This window comes from Pseudoliparis swirei, chromosome 4 (assembly GCF_029220125.1).
Source record: "Pseudoliparis swirei isolate HS2019 ecotype Mariana Trench chromosome 4, NWPU_hadal_v1, whole genome shotgun sequence".
NCBI classification, from domain to species: domain Eukaryota; kingdom Metazoa; phylum Chordata; class Actinopteri; order Perciformes; family Liparidae; genus Pseudoliparis; species Pseudoliparis swirei.
In genome coordinates, this window is record NC_079391.1 from 2,938,781 (window position 1) to 2,958,678 (window position 19,898).

The following is a 19,898-nucleotide window of genomic DNA, read 5'->3' on the forward strand; positions in this document are numbered from 1 at the left end:
ATAAATAAAAAACGATAAAAAGCAGAACATAGAATATTTTATGTAAATAGGTATGTTTTGAGATGGAGATTAAATGATGCTATGTGATATATTATTATTATCTGTAATTTAAAACTTTACATATATTAGCACCTTCTCTATACAGTGTTTTCTTTTATATTTTGTATGTTTTCCTTTAGAGTTTTATTTTGAATAACTTTTGACCCGGAGAGCCCTGCATAGCTCTCCATGTGTCTGCCTGCTGGTCGCTCACACGGCAAATAAAAACCTTGAAACTTGAAATGTTATAACTTTTTTTAATTTTTAGATTGGACTTTTCTTCATGAAAAATGGATTTTGGGACTTTCGTCTCGCGTGAAATGAGCAAACAGTAGATACTAGACCTCCTTAAATCTCAAGAGCTGCTCGCCTTGCACACGCACGCACACACACACACACACGCACACACACACAAGAGTGATCAGTGTGTGTAACCCATGTGCACTTTGAGGCCTTCCCCTTTGCACCTCATCCACTATAACACAACCCTCCTCTCATGTGGCTTCCCCTCGTCCCCAGAAGGGATCCGCATCCCTGAGACTGCAGGCCCCCCCCCCCCCCCTCCTACAGCCACGTTCGGCCAAAAGATTTATTCGACTCGTCAACCAAAATGTAATTTTCACCATGTTAGTTTTGTGAGAGTGGGGACATTTTTTTTTTTTTAGCCTCCTCGACTGGGATAGTGGGAACGCTCCAACACCAATACCCCAAACCCACAGAGGCAGATACGTGATTTATTTGCCTTTTTTTTATTGAGAGGGCCAGAGAGAGAAACATAAGTAGGAATAACAGGGTAATTGAAGCCTGTCTACAACGGTAATGCAGGTGGAGGCATTTAAACTGGGTTTTTTTTGTGGTTTTATGGCAAATTAAAGTAAAGAACTTGATTTCCTGAGGCTTATCAAAACATGTCTTTTTTTCTTTTTATATCAGATATTTACTTGTGTGGTTGTTACACCTTCATTAAAACACCTTAACACCATTTATTATACATTACAACAAATCCACGATGACATTCTCTATGCGCTACGGCCAAAATACACACGTGCCAAAAAAAAGTAGGTATGGCAGTTTTGATTATTACTTTAATCCAAGTTTTTCAATGTTACATTGTAGCCTAATTGTGGCCGATTCAAACACGGGATTATGGCTTCCGTGAAGCGAGAGGCAGAAACCCTAAACACGACCGTGGAAAAGAACATCACGGTTGCAGAGTGAGTAAATGCACCTTTAAAAAAAACAAAACATAAATTACATGTTATAGAAGTGATGTCCCAGCCTGTGGTTGTCCTCGGGAGACGTGCAGACTTCAAGGAGGCGGCTCACAGCCAGTGAATCATGGCATCTCGAAGTGAGGCAGAAAAGAAGGAAAAAAAGACAGAATGACAGAGGTCAGAGATATTTTTAAAAAAATCCCCCCCAAAAAAAATCACACACAGAATTTCATTCCCTTTGCCAAGACAGATGTCTCCAGTGAATAAATAATGAAGGGTAACAGTTTCACAACACGGTGTTATTGCCAGGTCTAAAGTGGGTTCTCTGGCTGTGACTCGGGCCGCCGCCCCCTCGGCCCCGGGGGAACCTTCCAGACCCGTCACTTCACGTCTACGCGCAAATCAAGTCCAGAAGGATCGGCCTGGCGAGCACGTGGGGAGGTGTGACTCCTGGTGTCACACCGGCCTGAGAAGAAGAGCGCCTCCCTCGTGACGGGCCGGGCTAAATATACACCGTTCAGCACGGACACGACGTTTCCTCTCTGGGCGAGCACCGGGGCTACTGGACCTGAGGTGAGAGGGGACTAGCTTAGCGTAGCAGCTACTGTTGAGCTCAACTAGCTTAGCGTAGCATCTACTATTGAGCTCAACTAGCTTAGCGTAGCAACTACTGTTGAGCTCAACTAGCTTAGCGTAGCATCTACTATTGAGCTCAACTAGCTTAGCACAGCATCTACTATTGAGCTCAACTAGCTTAGCGTAGCATCTACTGTTGAGCTCAACTAGCTTAGCACAGCATCTACTATTGAGCTCAACTAGCTTAGCGTAGCATCTACTATTGAGCTCAACTAGCTTAGCACAGCATCTACTATTGAGCTCAACTAGCTTAGCACAGCATCTACTATTGAGCTCAACTAGCTTAGCACAGCATCTACTATTGTGCTCAACTAGCTTAGCACAGCATCTACTATTGAGCTCAACTAGCTTAGCACAGCATCTACTATTGAGCTCAACTAGCTTAGCATAGCATCTACTGTTGAGCTCAACTAGCTTAGCACAGCATCTACTATTGTGCTCAACTAGCTTAGCACAGCATCTACTATTGAGCTCAACTAGCTTAGCACAGCATCTACTATTGAGCTCAACTTTGCGTACCATAGCATCTACTATTGAGCTTAACTAGCTTAGCACAGCATCTACTATTGAGCTTAACTAGCTTAGCACAGCATCTACTATTGTGCTCAACTAGCTTAGCACAGCAACTACTATTGAGCTCAACTAGCTTAGCACAGCATCTACTATTGAGCTCAACTAGCTTAGCACAGCATCTACTATTGTGCTCAACTAGCTTAGCACAGCATCTACTATTGAGCTCAACTAGCTTAGCACAGCATCTACTATTGAGCTCAACTAGCTTAGCACAGCATCTACTATTGTGCTCAACTAGCTTAGCATAGCATCTACTATTGAGCTCAACAAGCTTAGCATAGCATCTACTATTGTGCTCAACTAGCTTAGCATAGCATCTACTATTGAGCTCAACTTCATGCACTATAGCATCTACTATTGAGCTTAACTAGCTTAGCATATCATCTACTATTGAGCTTAACTAGCTTAGCATAGCATCTACTATTGTGCTCAACTAGCTTAGCATAGCATCTACTATTGAGCTCAACTTTGCATACCATAGCATCTACTATTGAGTTTAACTAGCTTAGCATATCATCTACTATTGAGCTTAACTAGCTTAGCATAGCATCTACTATTGTGCTCAACTAGCTTAGCATATCATCTACTATTGAGCTCAACAAGCTTAGCATAGCATCTACTATTGTGCTCAACTAGCTTAGCACAGCATCTACTATTGAGCTCAACTTTGCGTACCATAGCATCTACTATTGAGCTTAACTAGCTTAGCATAGCATCTACTATTGAGCTCAACTTTGCGTACCATAGCATCTACTATTGAGCTTAACTAGCTTAGCATAGCATCTACTATTAAACTCAACTAGTTTAGCATATAATTTACTATTGAGCTCAACAAGTTTAGCATAGCATCTAGTATTGAGCTCAACTAGCTTAGCATAGCATCTACTATTGTGCTCAACTAGCTTAGCATAGCATCTACTATTGAGCTCAACTAGCTTAGCATAGCATAAAAGCTACAATTGACCGCAACTAGTTTCGCAAAGTTGCGCTCAGTTTAAATTTAGCATGACCATTCATCGAGGTAAACCAGACATTATGTATTCTTTCATTCTTGTGTTTACTCGTCATTTCATTAAAAATTAATTATGTACATGTTCACTGACTATTACCTTATACATATATATATATTTATATATATATATAACTTAACATGGCTTATGTTTGTGTTGTCTATATTTAGCCATTTATTTATCAAACAAATCCACGAAGGGGGGCAATTGAATTTATGACGGGCCAAGCTGTGGTCAATAGCATTACCGTCCAATTATATTGTCATAAAGGTTGTAAAAAGTTCACGTATTTGGCCATTTCCACAGCGCTAATCCAAAAAGCAGCGCAGTGGAAAAGCTCTGGCCTCACGTCTCGGCTCCGCTGTCAACACCACTTCACCAGAACCTCGGCAGCGCCGCCGTGAGCGAGCGAGAGCCTCTAAGTAACTGTAAGTGCATTTAAAGTTAGTGGAATGACTCAGAAACATGCTCCTGTCCATTATCTCTGAGCAATGGGAAAGGTACACACACACACTACACACACACACACACACACACACAGACCGCTCTTCGTCTTCTTATTTGTGCAAACGCAATCAAATGATTTTTACTGAATAGCAATAAAGCGTTTCTTTATTTTGCTTGGCTGGGCGTCCTCCACCCCTCCACCCCCCCCCGACCCTCCAACCGCACCACAGCAGGATCAGCCCCCCCCCCCTCAGAATCCCACTGAAGCGCTGCCATGTCGGCTGGAGACAATCAGCTGAAAATGCTCCTTAGATATTCCTGCTCCTTTTCAAAAACTGCCCCCCCCCCCCCCCCCAAATTCAATTTATGGACACATTTATTACCATGTCTGTCAGTGACTAAAAGGGAGTTTCATAATCAGGAGCACACATCTGATCTGGTCACAGCGGGCCGCCAATATGCGCTCTATTACACGGTCGGAGCCGCAGAGGGAAAGAGGGAAAACACGAGGTCGTTAGACGTGGAGCCCTCAGATGTAGCATGAAAAAATAAAAGAAGCAGATTTAGGATTTTGGGAGGAGGGGGGGGGGGAGAAAAATCTTTTCACTCAATCCCAGAGCAGGGGGCCTTGACCATGTGATGAGAGATCCCCCAAAGAAACACACAGAATCCCCATAACAAGCTCCTTATTGACGTCGAAGGGCTCGAAAACCTCCAAGGTTTTTTTTTCTTTCCTTTTCGAAACACCGAAAACACGTTTTCCCCGTGTTGCGGTCGCGTCTCTTCACGCCAAATGGTTCCCATTGTTTTGTCACATTTTCTTCTTTTTTTCTTCTTCTAGTTTTCAACTCGTAGCCCGTAAAGCAGACAGAGGGCGGCTTGTCGGAGGCCGGCTACGACAACACGGAGGCCCGGAGGATTTACGGCCCCGGCTCCGCTTGTGAAACACGGATTCTAATGAGCGCTCGGCCGGCAGCGCGTCACTCAACTCTGGACTGGACCGGGACCCGGTGATTGAGAGCTTTAGTCCGCGCACACACACACACACACACACACACACACACCACAGACCGCAGACTCCGATCGGAGGCTCTCGGACAGAGTGCCAGTGATGTCTGAGAGCCTCCGTGTACACACACTTGTGTCCAGTCAGACTGGACGCCCCTCGAGAGATGCACCACGGCTCATAAATCAGTCGACTCACACGAGGTCCAGCGAGAACCCTCGCCAGTGCACCCCCCACCCCGCAAAAAAAGTAGGCTAAACTCCCCCTAGAGGCCGAAACTAGAGTCTGAATGAGTGTCTGGGCGAACACCAGGGTTACTGGACCTGAGGTAATCGGGAACTAGCTTAGCATAGCATCTACTATTGAGCTCAACTATTTTAGTTTATCATATAATCTCCTATTAACGTCAACTATTTTAGCATTGCATATAATCTACTATTGAGCTCAACTAGTTTATCATATCATATAATCTCCTATTAACGTCAACTAGTTTAGCATTGCATATAATCTACTATTAACGTCAACTAGTTTAGCATTGTATATAATCTACTATCAACGTCAACTAGTTTAGCATTGTATATAATCTACTATCAACGTCAACTAGTTTAGCATTGTATATAATCTACTATCAACGTCAACTAGTTTATCATATCATATAATCTACTATCAACGTCAACTAGTTTATCATATCATATAATCTACTATCAACGTCAACTAGTTTAGCATTGTATATAATCTACTATCAACGTCAACTAGTTTAGCATTGTATATAATCTACTATCAACGTCAACTAGTTTATCATATCATATAATCTACTATCAACGTCAACTAGTTTAGCATTGCATATAATCTACTATTGAGCTCAACAAGTTTAACAAAAAACAAATTTAGCAAAGAAAGTAGGCTAAGCTCCCCCTAGAGGCCGAAACTAGAGTCTGATTGAGTCAAGGAAACGAAGCGTGTCCTTCGTTAGCTAAACGGTGACATTTTTACCACGGAACACGTTTACTGGAGCTCGGGGTTCTGTGAAAAACAGAAACCCAAAAGGATTCTCTGTTTGCCTTCCAGGGCAATTAGTGAGGCAACCGCCGGACCCTCACGCCGCGCGCAGGTAATGTTCTGGAGTCCAGCCAGAACCCCGAATGTCATCGTGGTCAGCGCGACTCGAGCGGCAAAAAATATATAAACGCGCATTGGAACTGAAAACCACATTTCCCCCCCTGTTAGTTTTGGATGAGGACTCCGGGCTACTTGGAGCTTTGGGGTTCCTGGAGACCGGTGCCAGGATCCTTTCTAAACTAGAAACTGATATCTCACCCCCCCCCTCCCCCTCCCCCTTCACACACACACACACACACACACACACACACACACACACACACACACACACACACACACACACACACACACACACACACACACACACACACACACACACACACACACACACACACACACACACACACACATGGTCTGAAAAGCTCTGTTATTAAAATGAGAGCAAATCCCACTGGAATGTTTTACACGTTGACTAGGTGTATGTCAAGGTAAGACACAACACTGGTGAATTATGGGTAGGATTTGTACCGAGGGAATTGGATGGCTGTGAGAACGAGGTTCTGACGGGCCAGGAAACCACAGCGCCCCCTACAGTCACCCCAACACACACACGTCCAACTTTATTGGCCTTAATGGTAAATGCCGAGAATGATAAATAAAGCAGTGTCGGGTCGTCCTGCTGGGGGGGGGGGCTAAAAGCATCCGTGCCATCTGCAGGAAGCCGTGGGCCGACACGGCACGCTAATCTGCCCGGGTCTGCGTGTTCGGGGTCCTCGGCGTCCAGCGGGCTTAGCGACAGCTGCACGGAGAGACGTACATCTGAACGCGGCAACTGCAAACCGATGACAAACGCTTTGTTTGGGGGGGGGGGTGGGGGGGGGGTTCTTCTTCTGCTCCTTCTTCTCTTCTTGCCTGTTTTTAGTGGGATCACGGGTCTGGATGTACTAATGGGAGAGAGGGGAAAAAAAGAGCCCCAATTAGTGATGTAGAACCACGCCGGCCTCAGTTATTTCCAAACCGCTTAAAATGTGTAATAAATGATCAAATAAGACAACAACTCCGTTCTGAGCGAGCGGGGGGGGGGGGGGGGTGGTTTAGTTTTTTTCTTCTTCATCAAGAGCATCGGCTCTAATAACGGAGGCTTTGATTCGGCTCTCGGATCGGAGGCGGAGTGGGCTGCAGACACACACACACACACACACACAACTTTCTGCTGCTTGTGGTGGTTAATCAGAGAGTCGGAGGCATGTGGGCCCAGATCCAGAACGATGCAGAAGCCCCGGATCCAGAACCACGTAGAGGCCCCTGGTCCCCCCCCCCCAGTGATTTCTTCACGCACTCCTTCATCCCCACCATCGTGTCTCACTGGACTAACTCATAACGGTGAGCAGCTTTAGGGATCAAGGTGATCCCTCTCCCACCTCACACGGGGCTTCTGCATCGTTCTGGATCCGGGCCTTTGCGTGGTTCTGGACCCGGGGCCTCTTCTTGGCTCTGGACCCGGGGCTCTGAAGGCCCTCACATGCTTCCGCCATGCGAGCCCCTCCCGTTGGCGGAGTAGCGGCCCGGGTGCAGACTCGACGCGTGCCGCTCCAGATGTGAACCGTGCCGGGCTGCGGTGGCGCCGAGCGCAGCTCCTTCCTCCCGATGAGCGGCTTCTGCTTTCTGTAACAGTTATGATCAGGATCAGGATTCTCTTGTTGTTGTTGTTGTTGTTTTTTTGGCAATGGTATAAAAAGGATCGGCATTGTATGAAAGGAATGTGTAAGCACACGCACACGCTGCAGTTCCCCTCCCGGCCTGCAGGCTGAAGGTTTCACAGCATGAAGTCCAAACTGCAACAATAAGTCATGGAGACCAAGAGGACCACGCTGACCCCTAAGAGGACCATGCTGACCCCCTAAGAGGACCACGCAGACCCCCTAAGAGGACCACGCAGACCCCCTAAGAGGACCATGCTGACCCCCTAAGAGGACCACGCTGACCCCTAAGAGGACCACGCTGACCCCCTAAGAGGACCACGCTGACCCCTAAGAGGACCACGCTGACCCCCTAAGAGGACCATGCTGACCCCCTAAGAGGACCACGCTGACCCCTAAGAGGACCACGCTGACCCCCTAAGAGGACCATGCAGACCCCCTAAGAGGACCACGCTGACCCCCTAAGACGTGTCCTGCAGTCCAGTCCGGATCCCAGTTAGGAGAAATTAATGATTAGATTTTTTTGGAATGAGAGTATTCACCGAGACGTGTTTGTTTCCTTCTCTTTACAAGGTCCCTATTCGAGTCCTCATACCCTTAAGACCAACTCGCTGAAGTCCAAGCACCCCCCCTCCCCCCCCTCCGCCCCCCCTCCAGGACCAGCACATGGTTCTACTTTCCCCCCGGTCGGCCGACGTCATGGACGTGTTTCCGACGACGACGTCACCGCCGCGGATCACTTTACGGGGATCACACGGACATCTGCTCGGGGAAATGGAATCACAAGAACCCGACCGGGTTCCGTACACGTTCGCCCGGAATCCAATTAAAATCTGATTAGCGGGGGGGGGGGCGGGGGGGTTTAGAGGGGAGAGCGTTGCACGTCCCCCCCCGGTCGGGTTACAGTGGTGGGGATTACCCCCGAACCGGATGACCTCTGACCTCTGGACAGGTGCCAGTGGGAGGGACGGGACAGTGTTCATGTCACCATACCAAGTGGGATCCACAGTGGCAGACAGGGGTCACCCCCCCCCCCCCTCCCCACCATTCCAGAGGACATTCCCACTTTTATAAGCACACACACGCACGCACATACTCGGAATACTCGGGAATAATGGATCTCGTGTACCGAGGTCACGGAAAAACCTGACCCGACACAAATGTTATGCAAATTATTATCGAGTAAAGTAAAAAGAAAAAGGTTGCTGATCGCATTACAGACGCTTTGTTCCATTATTGCGTGGACAGAGCACGAGGACGGCAGCATTAACTCTAATGAACACTCCGACTTCACACTTTAATAACGAGATTATGTTTGTGACTTCAATTATACGCACGTCAACACTAATCAGGAGCGGATCACAATGTGGAAACCGGCGACGCAACCTGTGTGACGGGGGGGGGGGGGGACACACAACACATCGACGTCCTCATCTTGTCAAACAATTAAAACTAAACTTAATTTAGTGATCAAGTAATTGGAACCGTGACGGTCGGAGTCGCTGTGACGCTGTCACCGGAACATCATCGCAGAATAAAAACAGTTTCCACTAAACTCAAAGAACTGATAACACAAAATGCTTTTAAATATAAAACTAATGAAATGGAGGCAGATTCCAAACATGTGAATGATTCTTAAATTAACTTCATTACGTCACCGTCTCTTAACTTTTAGTTTCTTTAAACTCGACTTGTTCTGTGTTTTATTGTGAGTGACTATGTGTTTTATATGTTTTTTGTTTGTAACTATATTTTTCTTGTGTTTTATTGTTTGTAACTATGTGTTCTTTATGTTTTATGTTTGTAACTATGTGTTCTTTATGTTTTATGTTTGTAACTATGTGTTTCTTATGTTTTTTTTGTTTGTAACTATATTTTTCTTGTGTTTTATTGTTTGTAACTATGTGTTTTTTATGTTTTATGTTTGTAACTATGTATCTTTTTATTTGTAACTATGTGTTTTTTTGTTTGTAACTGTATTTTATGTTTTTTTGTTTGTAACTATATTATCTTGTGTTTTTTATTTGTAACTATGTGTTTTTTATGTTTTATGTTTGTAACTATGTATCTTTTTATTTGTAACTATGTGTTTCTTATGTTTTAAGTTTGTAACTATGTATCTTTTTATTTGTAACTGTGTTTCTTATGTTTTAAGTTTGTACCTTTGTGTTTCTTGTGTTTTTTATTTGTAACTATGTGTTTCTTGTGTTTTTTATTTATAACTATATGTTTCTTATGTTTTATTGTTTGTAACTATGTGTTTTTTATGTTTTATGTTTGTAACTATGTATCTTTTTATTTGTAACTATGTGTTTCTTATGTTTTATGTTTGTAACTATGTATCGTTTTATTTGTAACTATGTGTTTCTTATGTTTTATGTTTGTAACTGTGTTTCTTGTTTTTTTATTTGTAACAATGTGTTTCTTATGTTTTATGTTTGTAACTTTGTGTTTCTTGTTTTTTTATTTGTAACTATGTGTTTCTTATGTTTTATGTTTGTCACTATGTATCTTTTTATTTGTAACTATGTGTTTCTTATGTTTTTTTGTTTGTAACTATATTTTTCTCTTGTGTTTTATTGTTTGTAACTATGTATCTTTTTATTTGTAACTATGTGTTTCTTGTGTTTTATATTTGTAACTATGTGTTTCTTATGTTTTATGTTTGTAACTACGTATCTTTTTATTTGTAACTATGTGTTTCTTATGTTTTATGTTTGTAACTACGTATCTTTTTATTTGTAACTATGTGTTTCTTATGTTTTATGTTTGTAACTTTGTGTTTCTTGTGTTTTTTATTCGTAACTATGTGTTTCTTATGTCGCTGTCTCTCTTCTCCAGGTTCCCCTTGAAAAACAGATTTTTAATCTCCAGCGTTTCACCTGCTTAAATAAAGGCTTAAATAAATAAATAAAAACACGGCCCAGACGGTCGATGTTGAAACGGGAGCATTTAAAAGAAAGAAAAGCAAAGCAGGAGGACAACATGAAAACAGAAGTGCAGCTGCTTCCATTCTGCTCTGTTTACCGCGGTTTCCTCCACAGACTAAATATGTCCGTGTTTGTCTTCACCAAAGCGCTACACAGCCGCTCCGACCCCGAGACCTCTACTTAGCAATAAACAGCTTTCCTCCGAGGGCCCGAGAGTCGGAACCGTGAGGTGGAACCGGCGGTAGAACCGAGAGGTGAGCTCAGGTCTTATTGGATGAGCCGTTATCGCCGCGCAGCACAGGCGCTGGAACGCTTCTGTTTTTCTAAGAGTTATTTATATATATTTTCTATGTTGCGACATCATGGGATAATCACGCCGCTCTCCTCTCTCGGCGCCCGGCTCCAGCTCACGTTGCGCGGTTATGTAAAGACGTCGGGGGGGAAAGAAGTAGACACCGTTTTTCATCCTAATGCGCCGAGCTTTTTGGCCGAAGCCTTCGAGGTGGGACGCGAGCGCGGGAAAAAAAATAAAAGCGTTTCCAATCGGAGCGGCAGTTAAGAAAAGTAGGAAAACAAAGTCGATCCGGACTTTTGGGAAAAACGCTTCTGAAGGACGGCGGCAAACACACGGGAGAGAAATTCCCTCATTCTAAGGATCACGACCTGTTCTCACAAGTGCATTATCTCTGGAAGAAAAGCCACCCCCCCCACACACACACACACACACATCCCCGTGCTGAGGAATCAATTAAAAAAACAAGCGGACAAAGAATGAAAGGATTAAAACAACAACGACGACGGCGCAGGCCGATAAGAGCGTTTGAAATCCTCATTTATCAGATAAAATGATTATCCTCCGCGCGGCGGCCATTTAAAAAAACAACGGAGACAGATTATGGGCTGCATCTTTTTTTTTTTTTTTTAACGTTTCCAGTCAAATGCCAAACCGCATCGATTGGCTGAAGGCCACATATTCCATATGCTAAATGAAAAGAAAAAACAACGTGAGAAGTGGAGCCCCGCTCGATGGAGTTTGGTTGTGTGTGTGTGTGTGTGTGTGTGTGTGTGTGTGTGTGTGTGTGTGTGTCTCGTTTGTCTATTTGTCGATGCATTGGTGGATGTATGCCGTGTGGCATCGAGGACAAACGCAGATTATTTGCACGAGTGAAGTGAAATATCCAAAGATTCATTATAATAAGAGGCAGATTATGTTTGAGTGTTTATCAACACACACACACACTCTAATCTATATTCTCTTTACAGCACACAGTTTGATATCCTCTCGGATCCATTAATCACTCACTGACGGCGACTCCACTCACATAAAGTCTCATCGGCCGGACAAAGAAACGATGCGTGAGCGTCTACGATGTGTCACGCTCTTATTTTGGTAAATATAACGCCGTCAGAGAGAGAATGAAGTCATTTCATTTAAGAAATATCATATATTTTAAGGGTTGATGTCAATCCGATGTGCGGTCAAAGGTCAGGGATGTCGTATGTGTACAGATTGTAAAACCCTCTGAGGATAATTTGTAATTTGTGATGTTGGGCTGTAAAAAATAATAAATACAAATTTAATTGAATACATATTTAGGTATATTTACGATTTGTAGACGGGGTTTTTCGGTATCTGTTCGTTTTTCCTGGGAACAAAAAAATTATCCCCGAATGTCAACAGCTCAGATTGGGACCATTTTGGGCCCAATCTGAGATGTTGACATTGTGGTTCGTTTTTTTAAAATTTGTTTTGAAAAATATTATTAAGAATTTTTTTATTTAGAAATGTTGACATTTCTTGCAACATTTGTAGATTTTTTTTCAATTTTATTAAAAAAGAAAAACACAAATATCGCATGGTCATAAGTATTCAGACCGTGTTATATTTCAGTTTTTCTTTTTTAATAAATTTGCAAAAATGTCTACATGTCTGTTTTTTTCTGTCAAGATGGGGTGCTGAGTGAACATTAATGAGAAATAAAATGAACTTTTTTGATTATAGAAAATAGCTGCAATGAAACAAATAGTGAAACATTTAAAGGGGTCTGAATACTTCCCGTACCCACTGTACAGGAACACACTCTCCGTATATAATACATCATATTTACAGCAGCGTAAATGCAAATATATCTTTTTATACGGAAACATCTATCGTTCCGATACACACGGTTCAGCACATGATGATAATAATAATAATTCAAACTTATATAGCGCTTTCCTGACTACACAAAGACGCTGAATCCCAAACATCGGATCAAAACGATGCATTTCTCAAGGCGCTGATCACCTTCTGACGTTCATCTCGGTTCTCCCACCTTTTGATTCAGCGACGTGGAGCCGGGGAGGTTTGTTCTGACAGCCTCTTCATCTCCTCCTGTCAGACACAACTCCGTTTGATCTGCAGCTCCTCTTCTGCGTCTCCTGGTCCGATGACCTCGGGCCCACGAGCAGACGCACCCGGGAGGCTGAGGAACGAGTGAGAGGGTTCAAGTCCACGCTGGAGGTTCTCTTGGTTTGGAGCACAGGTATCAAACACGAGGCCCGCGGGCCGAATGCGGCCCGCCGCGTCATTTTATGCGGCCCCTGACGGCTTGAAAGACACATGATCGCCTTTATAACCCGTGCTTTTATTTTGAAGGTTACAAACTAAATGGATTTGTCTTATAATATGAGAGAAATGTTCTCGTGTACAATATTTCTACTCTCGAATAAACAATAATCAAATGCAAAGAGAGTTATTTAACAATATTATCGGGAGTAGTTCATACAGCGCTTCAGTTACACCGGCCCTTTAAGAGGCGGCAATGACGCTGATGCGGCCCACGGTGAAGATGAGTTTGACACCCCGGGTTTAGAGTGTGTGTTCAATGAACGGGTCTAAATCACACACACACACTTTTTCTTTACTTGCATGTATTGAACCCTCGTTGTGTGCAAAACACACACTTTTAAGCCATCGAAATACACAAAATATACCCACCCTGCGCTTGAAGTTTGGTCTCTCTCTCTCTCTCTCTCTCTCTCTCTCTCTCTCTCTCTCTCGCTCTCTCTCTCTCTCGCTCTCTCTCTGCTCTCTCTCTGCTCTCTCTCTGCTCTTTTTTACAGGACGGCTGTCTTTCAGCAGCTCACATCACAGAGTCTACAAACGGCAATTAAAACGGATGTGCTACACCGGCTCTGTATGGAGAGATGGAGAGAGAGAGAGTGGAAGTACGCGAGGGGAGGATGCACGGCAGCACCTCTCCTTCAAACCCGCGGGTCTATTGATCTGTGTTACAATAGCAGCAAGCTGTAGGACGTTTGATGCTTCTGTTCAGATCTTAGTCCCCCTCATTCATAATTACTGGTACACATGTAGAACCAAGGGCAACTTCAGAAGGCGGCTCCGTTTGAACCGCCTCCGCCGCCAGGCTGAAGGGGGGCATGATGGGTAATCTCGGCGGGGGCCTTCGGCGGTGAAGCCTCGGAGGCCCGAGGCTATCCGCCATCCCCTCACGGCCCAAACACCTGAAGCAACTCAAGTTTTTACAAAGATCAAATTATGGAACTGATGTCAAGTACGGAATGAGAGCGACCTCGTCGTTTTTTACGCCGCAGAGTCACTCGGTTTTATTTTGGGATTCGCGACTTTGGTCCTGAGGGTTTGTGGAGGAAGAAGTTAGATATTATCATGTCATGTAAAGTGTGAGTTGGTTGGCGTGGACTGTACATGGAACATGGACATTCACTTCAGTTTATTTAGTATAGCCTCATCTAGTTTATTTTGTATAGCCCAATTTCACAAATTACAAATTTGTCTCAGAGTGCTTTACAATCTGTACACATAGGCATCCCTGACCTTTGACCTCACATCGGATCAGGAACAACTCCCCAAAAAATAGAAAAACCCTTGTTAAAGGATATTTATTTATTTATTTAGTTCTTTTCTTTTTTCTTTTCTTCTTGAAAGTCAGCATCAATTAGACATTTACAGATGTCTTTCAGACATTGCATGTGCACATTTGTAGACAATGTTCATTTTAGTTTCACACATATTTAGAGCGAAAAGTGTAAAACATCGGATGGATGAGGTAGAGAACAAGAGGAAGTCGAGTGCATGAGAGGAAGTAGAGAACAAGAGGAAGTCGAGTGCATGAGAGGAAGTAGAGAACAAGAGGAAGTCATGTGCATGAGGTAGAGAACAAGAGGAAATCATGTGCATGAGAGGAAGTAGAGAACAAGAGGAAGTCAAGTGCATGAGAGGAAGTAGAGAACAAGAGGAAGTCATGTGCATGAGGTAGAGAACAAGAGGAAGTCATGTGCATGAGGTAGAGAACAAGAGGAAGTAATGTGCATGAGAGGAAGTAGAGAACAAGAGGAAGTCATGTGCATGAGGTAGAGAACAAGAGGAAGTCATGTGCATGAGGTAGAGAACAAGAGGAAGTAATGTGCATGAGAGGAAGTAGATAACAAGAGGAAGTCATGTGCATGAGGTAGAGAACAAGAGGAAGTCATGTGCATTAGAGGAAGTAGAGAACAAGAGGAAGTCATGTGCATGAGAGGAAGTAGAGAACAAGAGGAAGTCATGTGCATGAGAGGAAGTAGAGAACAAGAGGAAGTCATGTGCATGAGAGGAAGTAGAGAACAAGAGGAAGTCATGTGCATGAGGTAGAGAACAAGAGGAAGTCGAGTGCATGAGAGGCAGTAGAGAACAAGAGGAAGTCATGTGCATGAGAGGAAGTAGAGAACAAGAGGAAGTCATGTGCATGAGAGGAAGTAGAGAACAAGAGGAAGTCATGTGCATGAGAGGAAGTAGAGAACAAGAGGAAGTCATGTGCATGAGGTAGAGAACAAGAGGAAGTCGAGTGCATGAGAGGAAGTAGAGAACAAGAGGAAGTCATGTGCATGAGAGGAAGTAGATAACAAGAGGAAGTCATGTGCATGAGAGGAAGTAGAGAACAAGAGGAAGTCATGTGCATGAGAGGAAGTAGAGAACAAGAGGAAGTCATGTGCATGAGAGGAAGTAGAGAACAAGAGGAAGTCATGTGCATGAGAGGAAGTAGAGAACAAGAGGAAGTCATGTGCATGAGGTAGAGAACAAGAGGAAGTCATGTGCATGAGGTAGAGAACAAGAGGAAGTCATGTGCATGAGGTAGAGAACAAGAGGAAGTCATGTGCATGAGAGGAAGTAGAGAACAAGAGGAAGTCATGTGCATGAGAGGAAGTAGAGAACAAGAGGAAGTCATGTGCATGAGAGGAAGTAGAGAACAAGAGGAAGTCATGTGGACCAGGACCAGGACCAGAACCTTCTCTGCCTGCCACTCATTAACATTTTACATCCAGGGAATACTTTGTCACCGAAAAGGAAAAAGCAAACTTTGAGCTCTTGAAAGCAACGGGGTGGGGAGAGGGAGGGAGGGAGGGAGGGGGGGAGTAAAGGGGCTTAAAGAATAAAAAGAAAGAAAAGAGATACACACAGTACACAGGAAGCACTTTCACAGAGTCATGTATACTTCATGAAGCCCTGACAGAGCAGCGCATCCCCTCCTGCCGGGAGGAACAAGTTCTCTCTCTGGGCTCTGGCACTGCTCCCTAGAGGGGCTGCAGGTTATGGGGATGATGGAAGCGCCGGGGGGAGCTCGAGGGGGCCCGCCGCCCTGCTGGCGACGCTGGTGAAGCTCGCCCGGCCGCTCGATGCCCGCGGGCGCCGCCGCATTACGCCGGGCCTTGTTTAGACAGTCTGACAGAACCGAGAACCACATCTACATCCTCTCTCTCTCTCCCTCTCTCTCTCTCTCCATCCTTCCCCGCTTGGAGTCTCTTTCCTGACTCTTCCCTCCCCTCTCTCTTCCCCCTCCTTCAACTTCTGCTCTCTCTCATCCTCTCATTTCTCTCTCTCTCTTGCTCTCCTTTTTGAGATTCAATAAGAGCCCTAGAGGCGAGGAGAAAAGAAAACAGGGAGGGGGTTAGATGGGGGGGGGGGGGCTAAAAACATCTATGGCTTTATTTACAAAGGGTCCAGGTATTGCCCGGCGTTAAATCCGGGGAAATGATTTATTTCCCCGGCCCGCGTTTGTGTGTGTGTGTGTGTGTGTGTGTGTGTGGCAGCGATCCCCGAGGCGTATAACTCAGCGGCGGTCCGGCTTCGTGCTCGCAAATTTACGGTGGCTGCAGAGGCTCATAAAGGAAGAATGGATTAATCTGGAACACGACATAAACAATACGACTCTGACAGCCCCATTAAAACCTGCGCTACTCAGCATCTGATTTTCGTTTTAAATACTGTTTTCTGTTGGATTCCCAGGCTCTTTCCAGAGAGAGAGCTCTGAACATCAGGGAAACACAAAACGCCATTTTCTTCAACGTTTTTAACTGAGGAGTTGGACATTTTTTTGTGTCAGCTCACGCTCACCGTCGTGAGCTCACGCCGAGGAGAGGGAAGCTTGGAGCCTACCGCTGGCTGGCGTGTGGGACGCAGGGATAGCTGCCAGCTAAGCCGGGCGTCACACTCTCCAACGTCCGCTCACTGTGCAACAAACTGCTGCTGGGAGACAGAGCGTTCTGTGTTTCACGGAATCATGGCTTAGTGGCTCGATACCAGACCTGCGCCCAGCTCGCTGGCTTCAGCCTGCTATTCGGCGGACCCGGTCTCGAGCTCCGGTAAAAAAAAGGTGGGAATCTGCTTACCTGGCCGAGTTTACATGCCGCGGGAGGGGTGAACGGCACACAACACACACAGCTGAACAGATACGCAGTGTGTGCGAGGAGCGACCGGATTGTACTCGGGATTAACAAAGAAACCTCAACACCTCCCTGAGACATGCCCACGTTCCAGCCTGCTTCAAGGCCTCCATCATCCCCCCCCCCCAAAACCCCATCATCCGTCCCCTGCTGCAGGACAAGCCTCCCAGCTGCACATGCCGTCTCTGCAGGTGGATCACAGACTTCCTGACCGACACAGCAGCACACGTGAGGCTGGGGGAAACACCCTCAGGCTCCCGACCCAGCACAGCGGTTCCCCCCCCAAGTGTTCTCTCTCTGTCCTCCCTCTCCCTGTACACCCACCAGCTCCAGTCACCACTGTTCACTTCCAGGTCACTGGGCGGCAGAGAGATTGTGTCCCGACCCTCCCACCCTGGACACTCCCTGTTCGTCCTCCTCTCGGGGAGGAGGGATCCCATCACTCAATAGCTTTTTTTCCGGCGGTCGGCGGGTCATCACATGACGGGAATCAATTCTCTCTCTCTCTCTCTCTCCCTCTCTCCCTCTCTCTCTCCCTCTCTCTCTCCTCTCTCTCTCTCTCCCTCTCTCTCCCTCTCTCCCTCTCTCCCTCTCTCTCTCAGCTCTGGAGAACTGACCCGAGCTCACAGCCTTGTTATTGTGATTCCCAGAGTATCAGATTCAGAATTTGGTGTGTGTGTGTGGGGAGTTGTTGAGCATCTACATATAGCAACTGGACCTTTGGACACCATCGCGGGGGATCGGCTGGACCCGAGTCCAGAAGGAAGGCTTCCTGGCTTCCTGTCCCCGGCGATGGCCTCTCGGGTTTTCCACGAGCCGGGCGTCTTCTTCTTCTTTTCTTTTTTTTCTTGGGGGGGAATGTGCTGCGCTCACTTCTGTTGGCCCCCCCCCCTCACGCCCCTCACCCCCTCATGTATGTGGATGTGTGCACAAATTTGTGGGGAAAACATGTGATACGTGATATGGATTAGTAGTGGATGCATGCACACACACACACACACACATACACAACCAGTTGTCAGCTGCTGCCTGACCCCCCCTGGGAACAGGTCACTCAGCATCTTCAACGAGCCCCAATGACCGATGACACACACACACACACACACACACAGCTTGCCGTTTCCTGAGCTCCGTCAGGGGGACAGGTGTCCGCTCTAAGCCAGGCGGAGCATCCATCTTCACCGCAGAAGCTTTTAACACATTTAAAAACAGCATCGCCAGAGATACCGACCCGCCTTCGAGCGAGAGAGAGAGAGAAGAAAGAAAAAAGAGAGAAAGAGTCCCCCGGAACAAGAGACGAGAGTTACTAATTTATGTGGAGGAGTGGATGGAAGCTGCAGGAGGAGAAAACAAAAGCCCTGAAATTGAAATCAATAAGTTCATTAGACTGCAGAGCCGCCGCCGCCACGAGAACAACAACAACACCCCGGGAAGGAGAAGAGAGAGAGAATAAACACACTGGGGCAAAACACGGCGTGACCTATGTCCACGAGCAAGGCATTCCATTTATTTAGCCCTTATCGCAGGCATCTGGAGAGGCAGCTACACACCGATAACACCGATAAGGCCCCGGGACGAGAGCAGGACCAGACACGGGGAAGGAGAGGAGAGGGAGGAGGAGGAGGAGGAGGAAGAGGAAGAGGAGGGGAGGAGGAGGAGGAGGAGGAGGGGAAGAGGAGGAGGAGGAGGGGAAGAAGAGGAGGAAGAGGAGGAGGAGGAGAGGACGAGTAGAGGAAGAAAGAAAAATGAAATCAGGGATGTCTTCTTGACAGTCGTTGTTTTTCTCTCGTAATTCAGTGGCTCCCCATCAATAAGTGGGCGGAGCTTCGTGGAGCGTCGGCCTGACAGCGAACGCGACCCGGCGGCCGCTATCTGCAACCGACAGACGCCGGCGTCTCCGCGCGCACATTGAACGCTCCGCCAATACGGCTCATCGTTCTCCAGGCCGCACGGGAACACGGAGGAGACACCTGGAACCGAAAATGGTTCTTCAGAGCGATGCCATAGGAGAACAATTTATGGTTCCACGAAGAACCTTTCAAAGAACCATTTCCATGAATAGTTCTTCAAAGAACCTAAAAAGGTGTCTCACAGAACCTTTAAAAGCAGTTCTTTAAGGAACCATTTCTGGTTCCACCACGCACCTTATAACCGAGGGTTCTTTAAAGAACCATTTCCATGAATAGTTCTTCATAGAACCTATAAAGGTGTCTCAAAGAACCTTAAAACATGGTTCTTTGAGACACTATATCTGGTTCCTCAAAAACTTTTAAACCAGGGTTCTTTAAAGAACCATTTCCTGAAAGAGATCTTCAAAGAACCTATAAATGTGCCTTGAACCTTCAAAAATGGTTCTTTAAGGCACTATATCTGTTTCCTCAAAGAAACTTTCAAACCAGGGTTCTTTAAAGAACCATTTCCTTAAAGAGTTCTTAATAGAACCTATAAAGGTTCTTCAAAGAACCTTCAAATAAATGGTTCTTTAAGGCATTTCTGGTTCCACACAGAATCTTTCAACCAGGGTTCTTTAAAGAACCATTTCCATGAATAGTTCTTTAAAGAAC

At 45.6% G+C, this 19,898-nt stretch overlaps 1 long non-coding RNA gene across 2 annotated transcripts; it reads left to right on the plus strand.

Annotated features, from left to right (window-relative positions):
* The first annotated feature begins 1,702 nt into the window (after positions 1-1,702).
* LOC130192861 (uncharacterized) lies at positions 1,703-12,129 on the plus strand. 2 transcript variants are annotated; one of them, XR_008831462.1, is made up of 4 exons: positions 1,703-1,826; positions 3,779-3,900; positions 4,761-4,929; positions 11,878-12,129. It is a non-coding gene; the product is annotated as an uncharacterized LOC130192861 (long non-coding RNA). The 2 variants fall into 2 exon arrangements; XR_008831461.1 differs by lacking the exon at positions 11,878-12,129 and having other exon boundaries at positions 4,761-6,250.
* Positions 12,130-19,898: the final 7,769 nt, after the last annotated feature.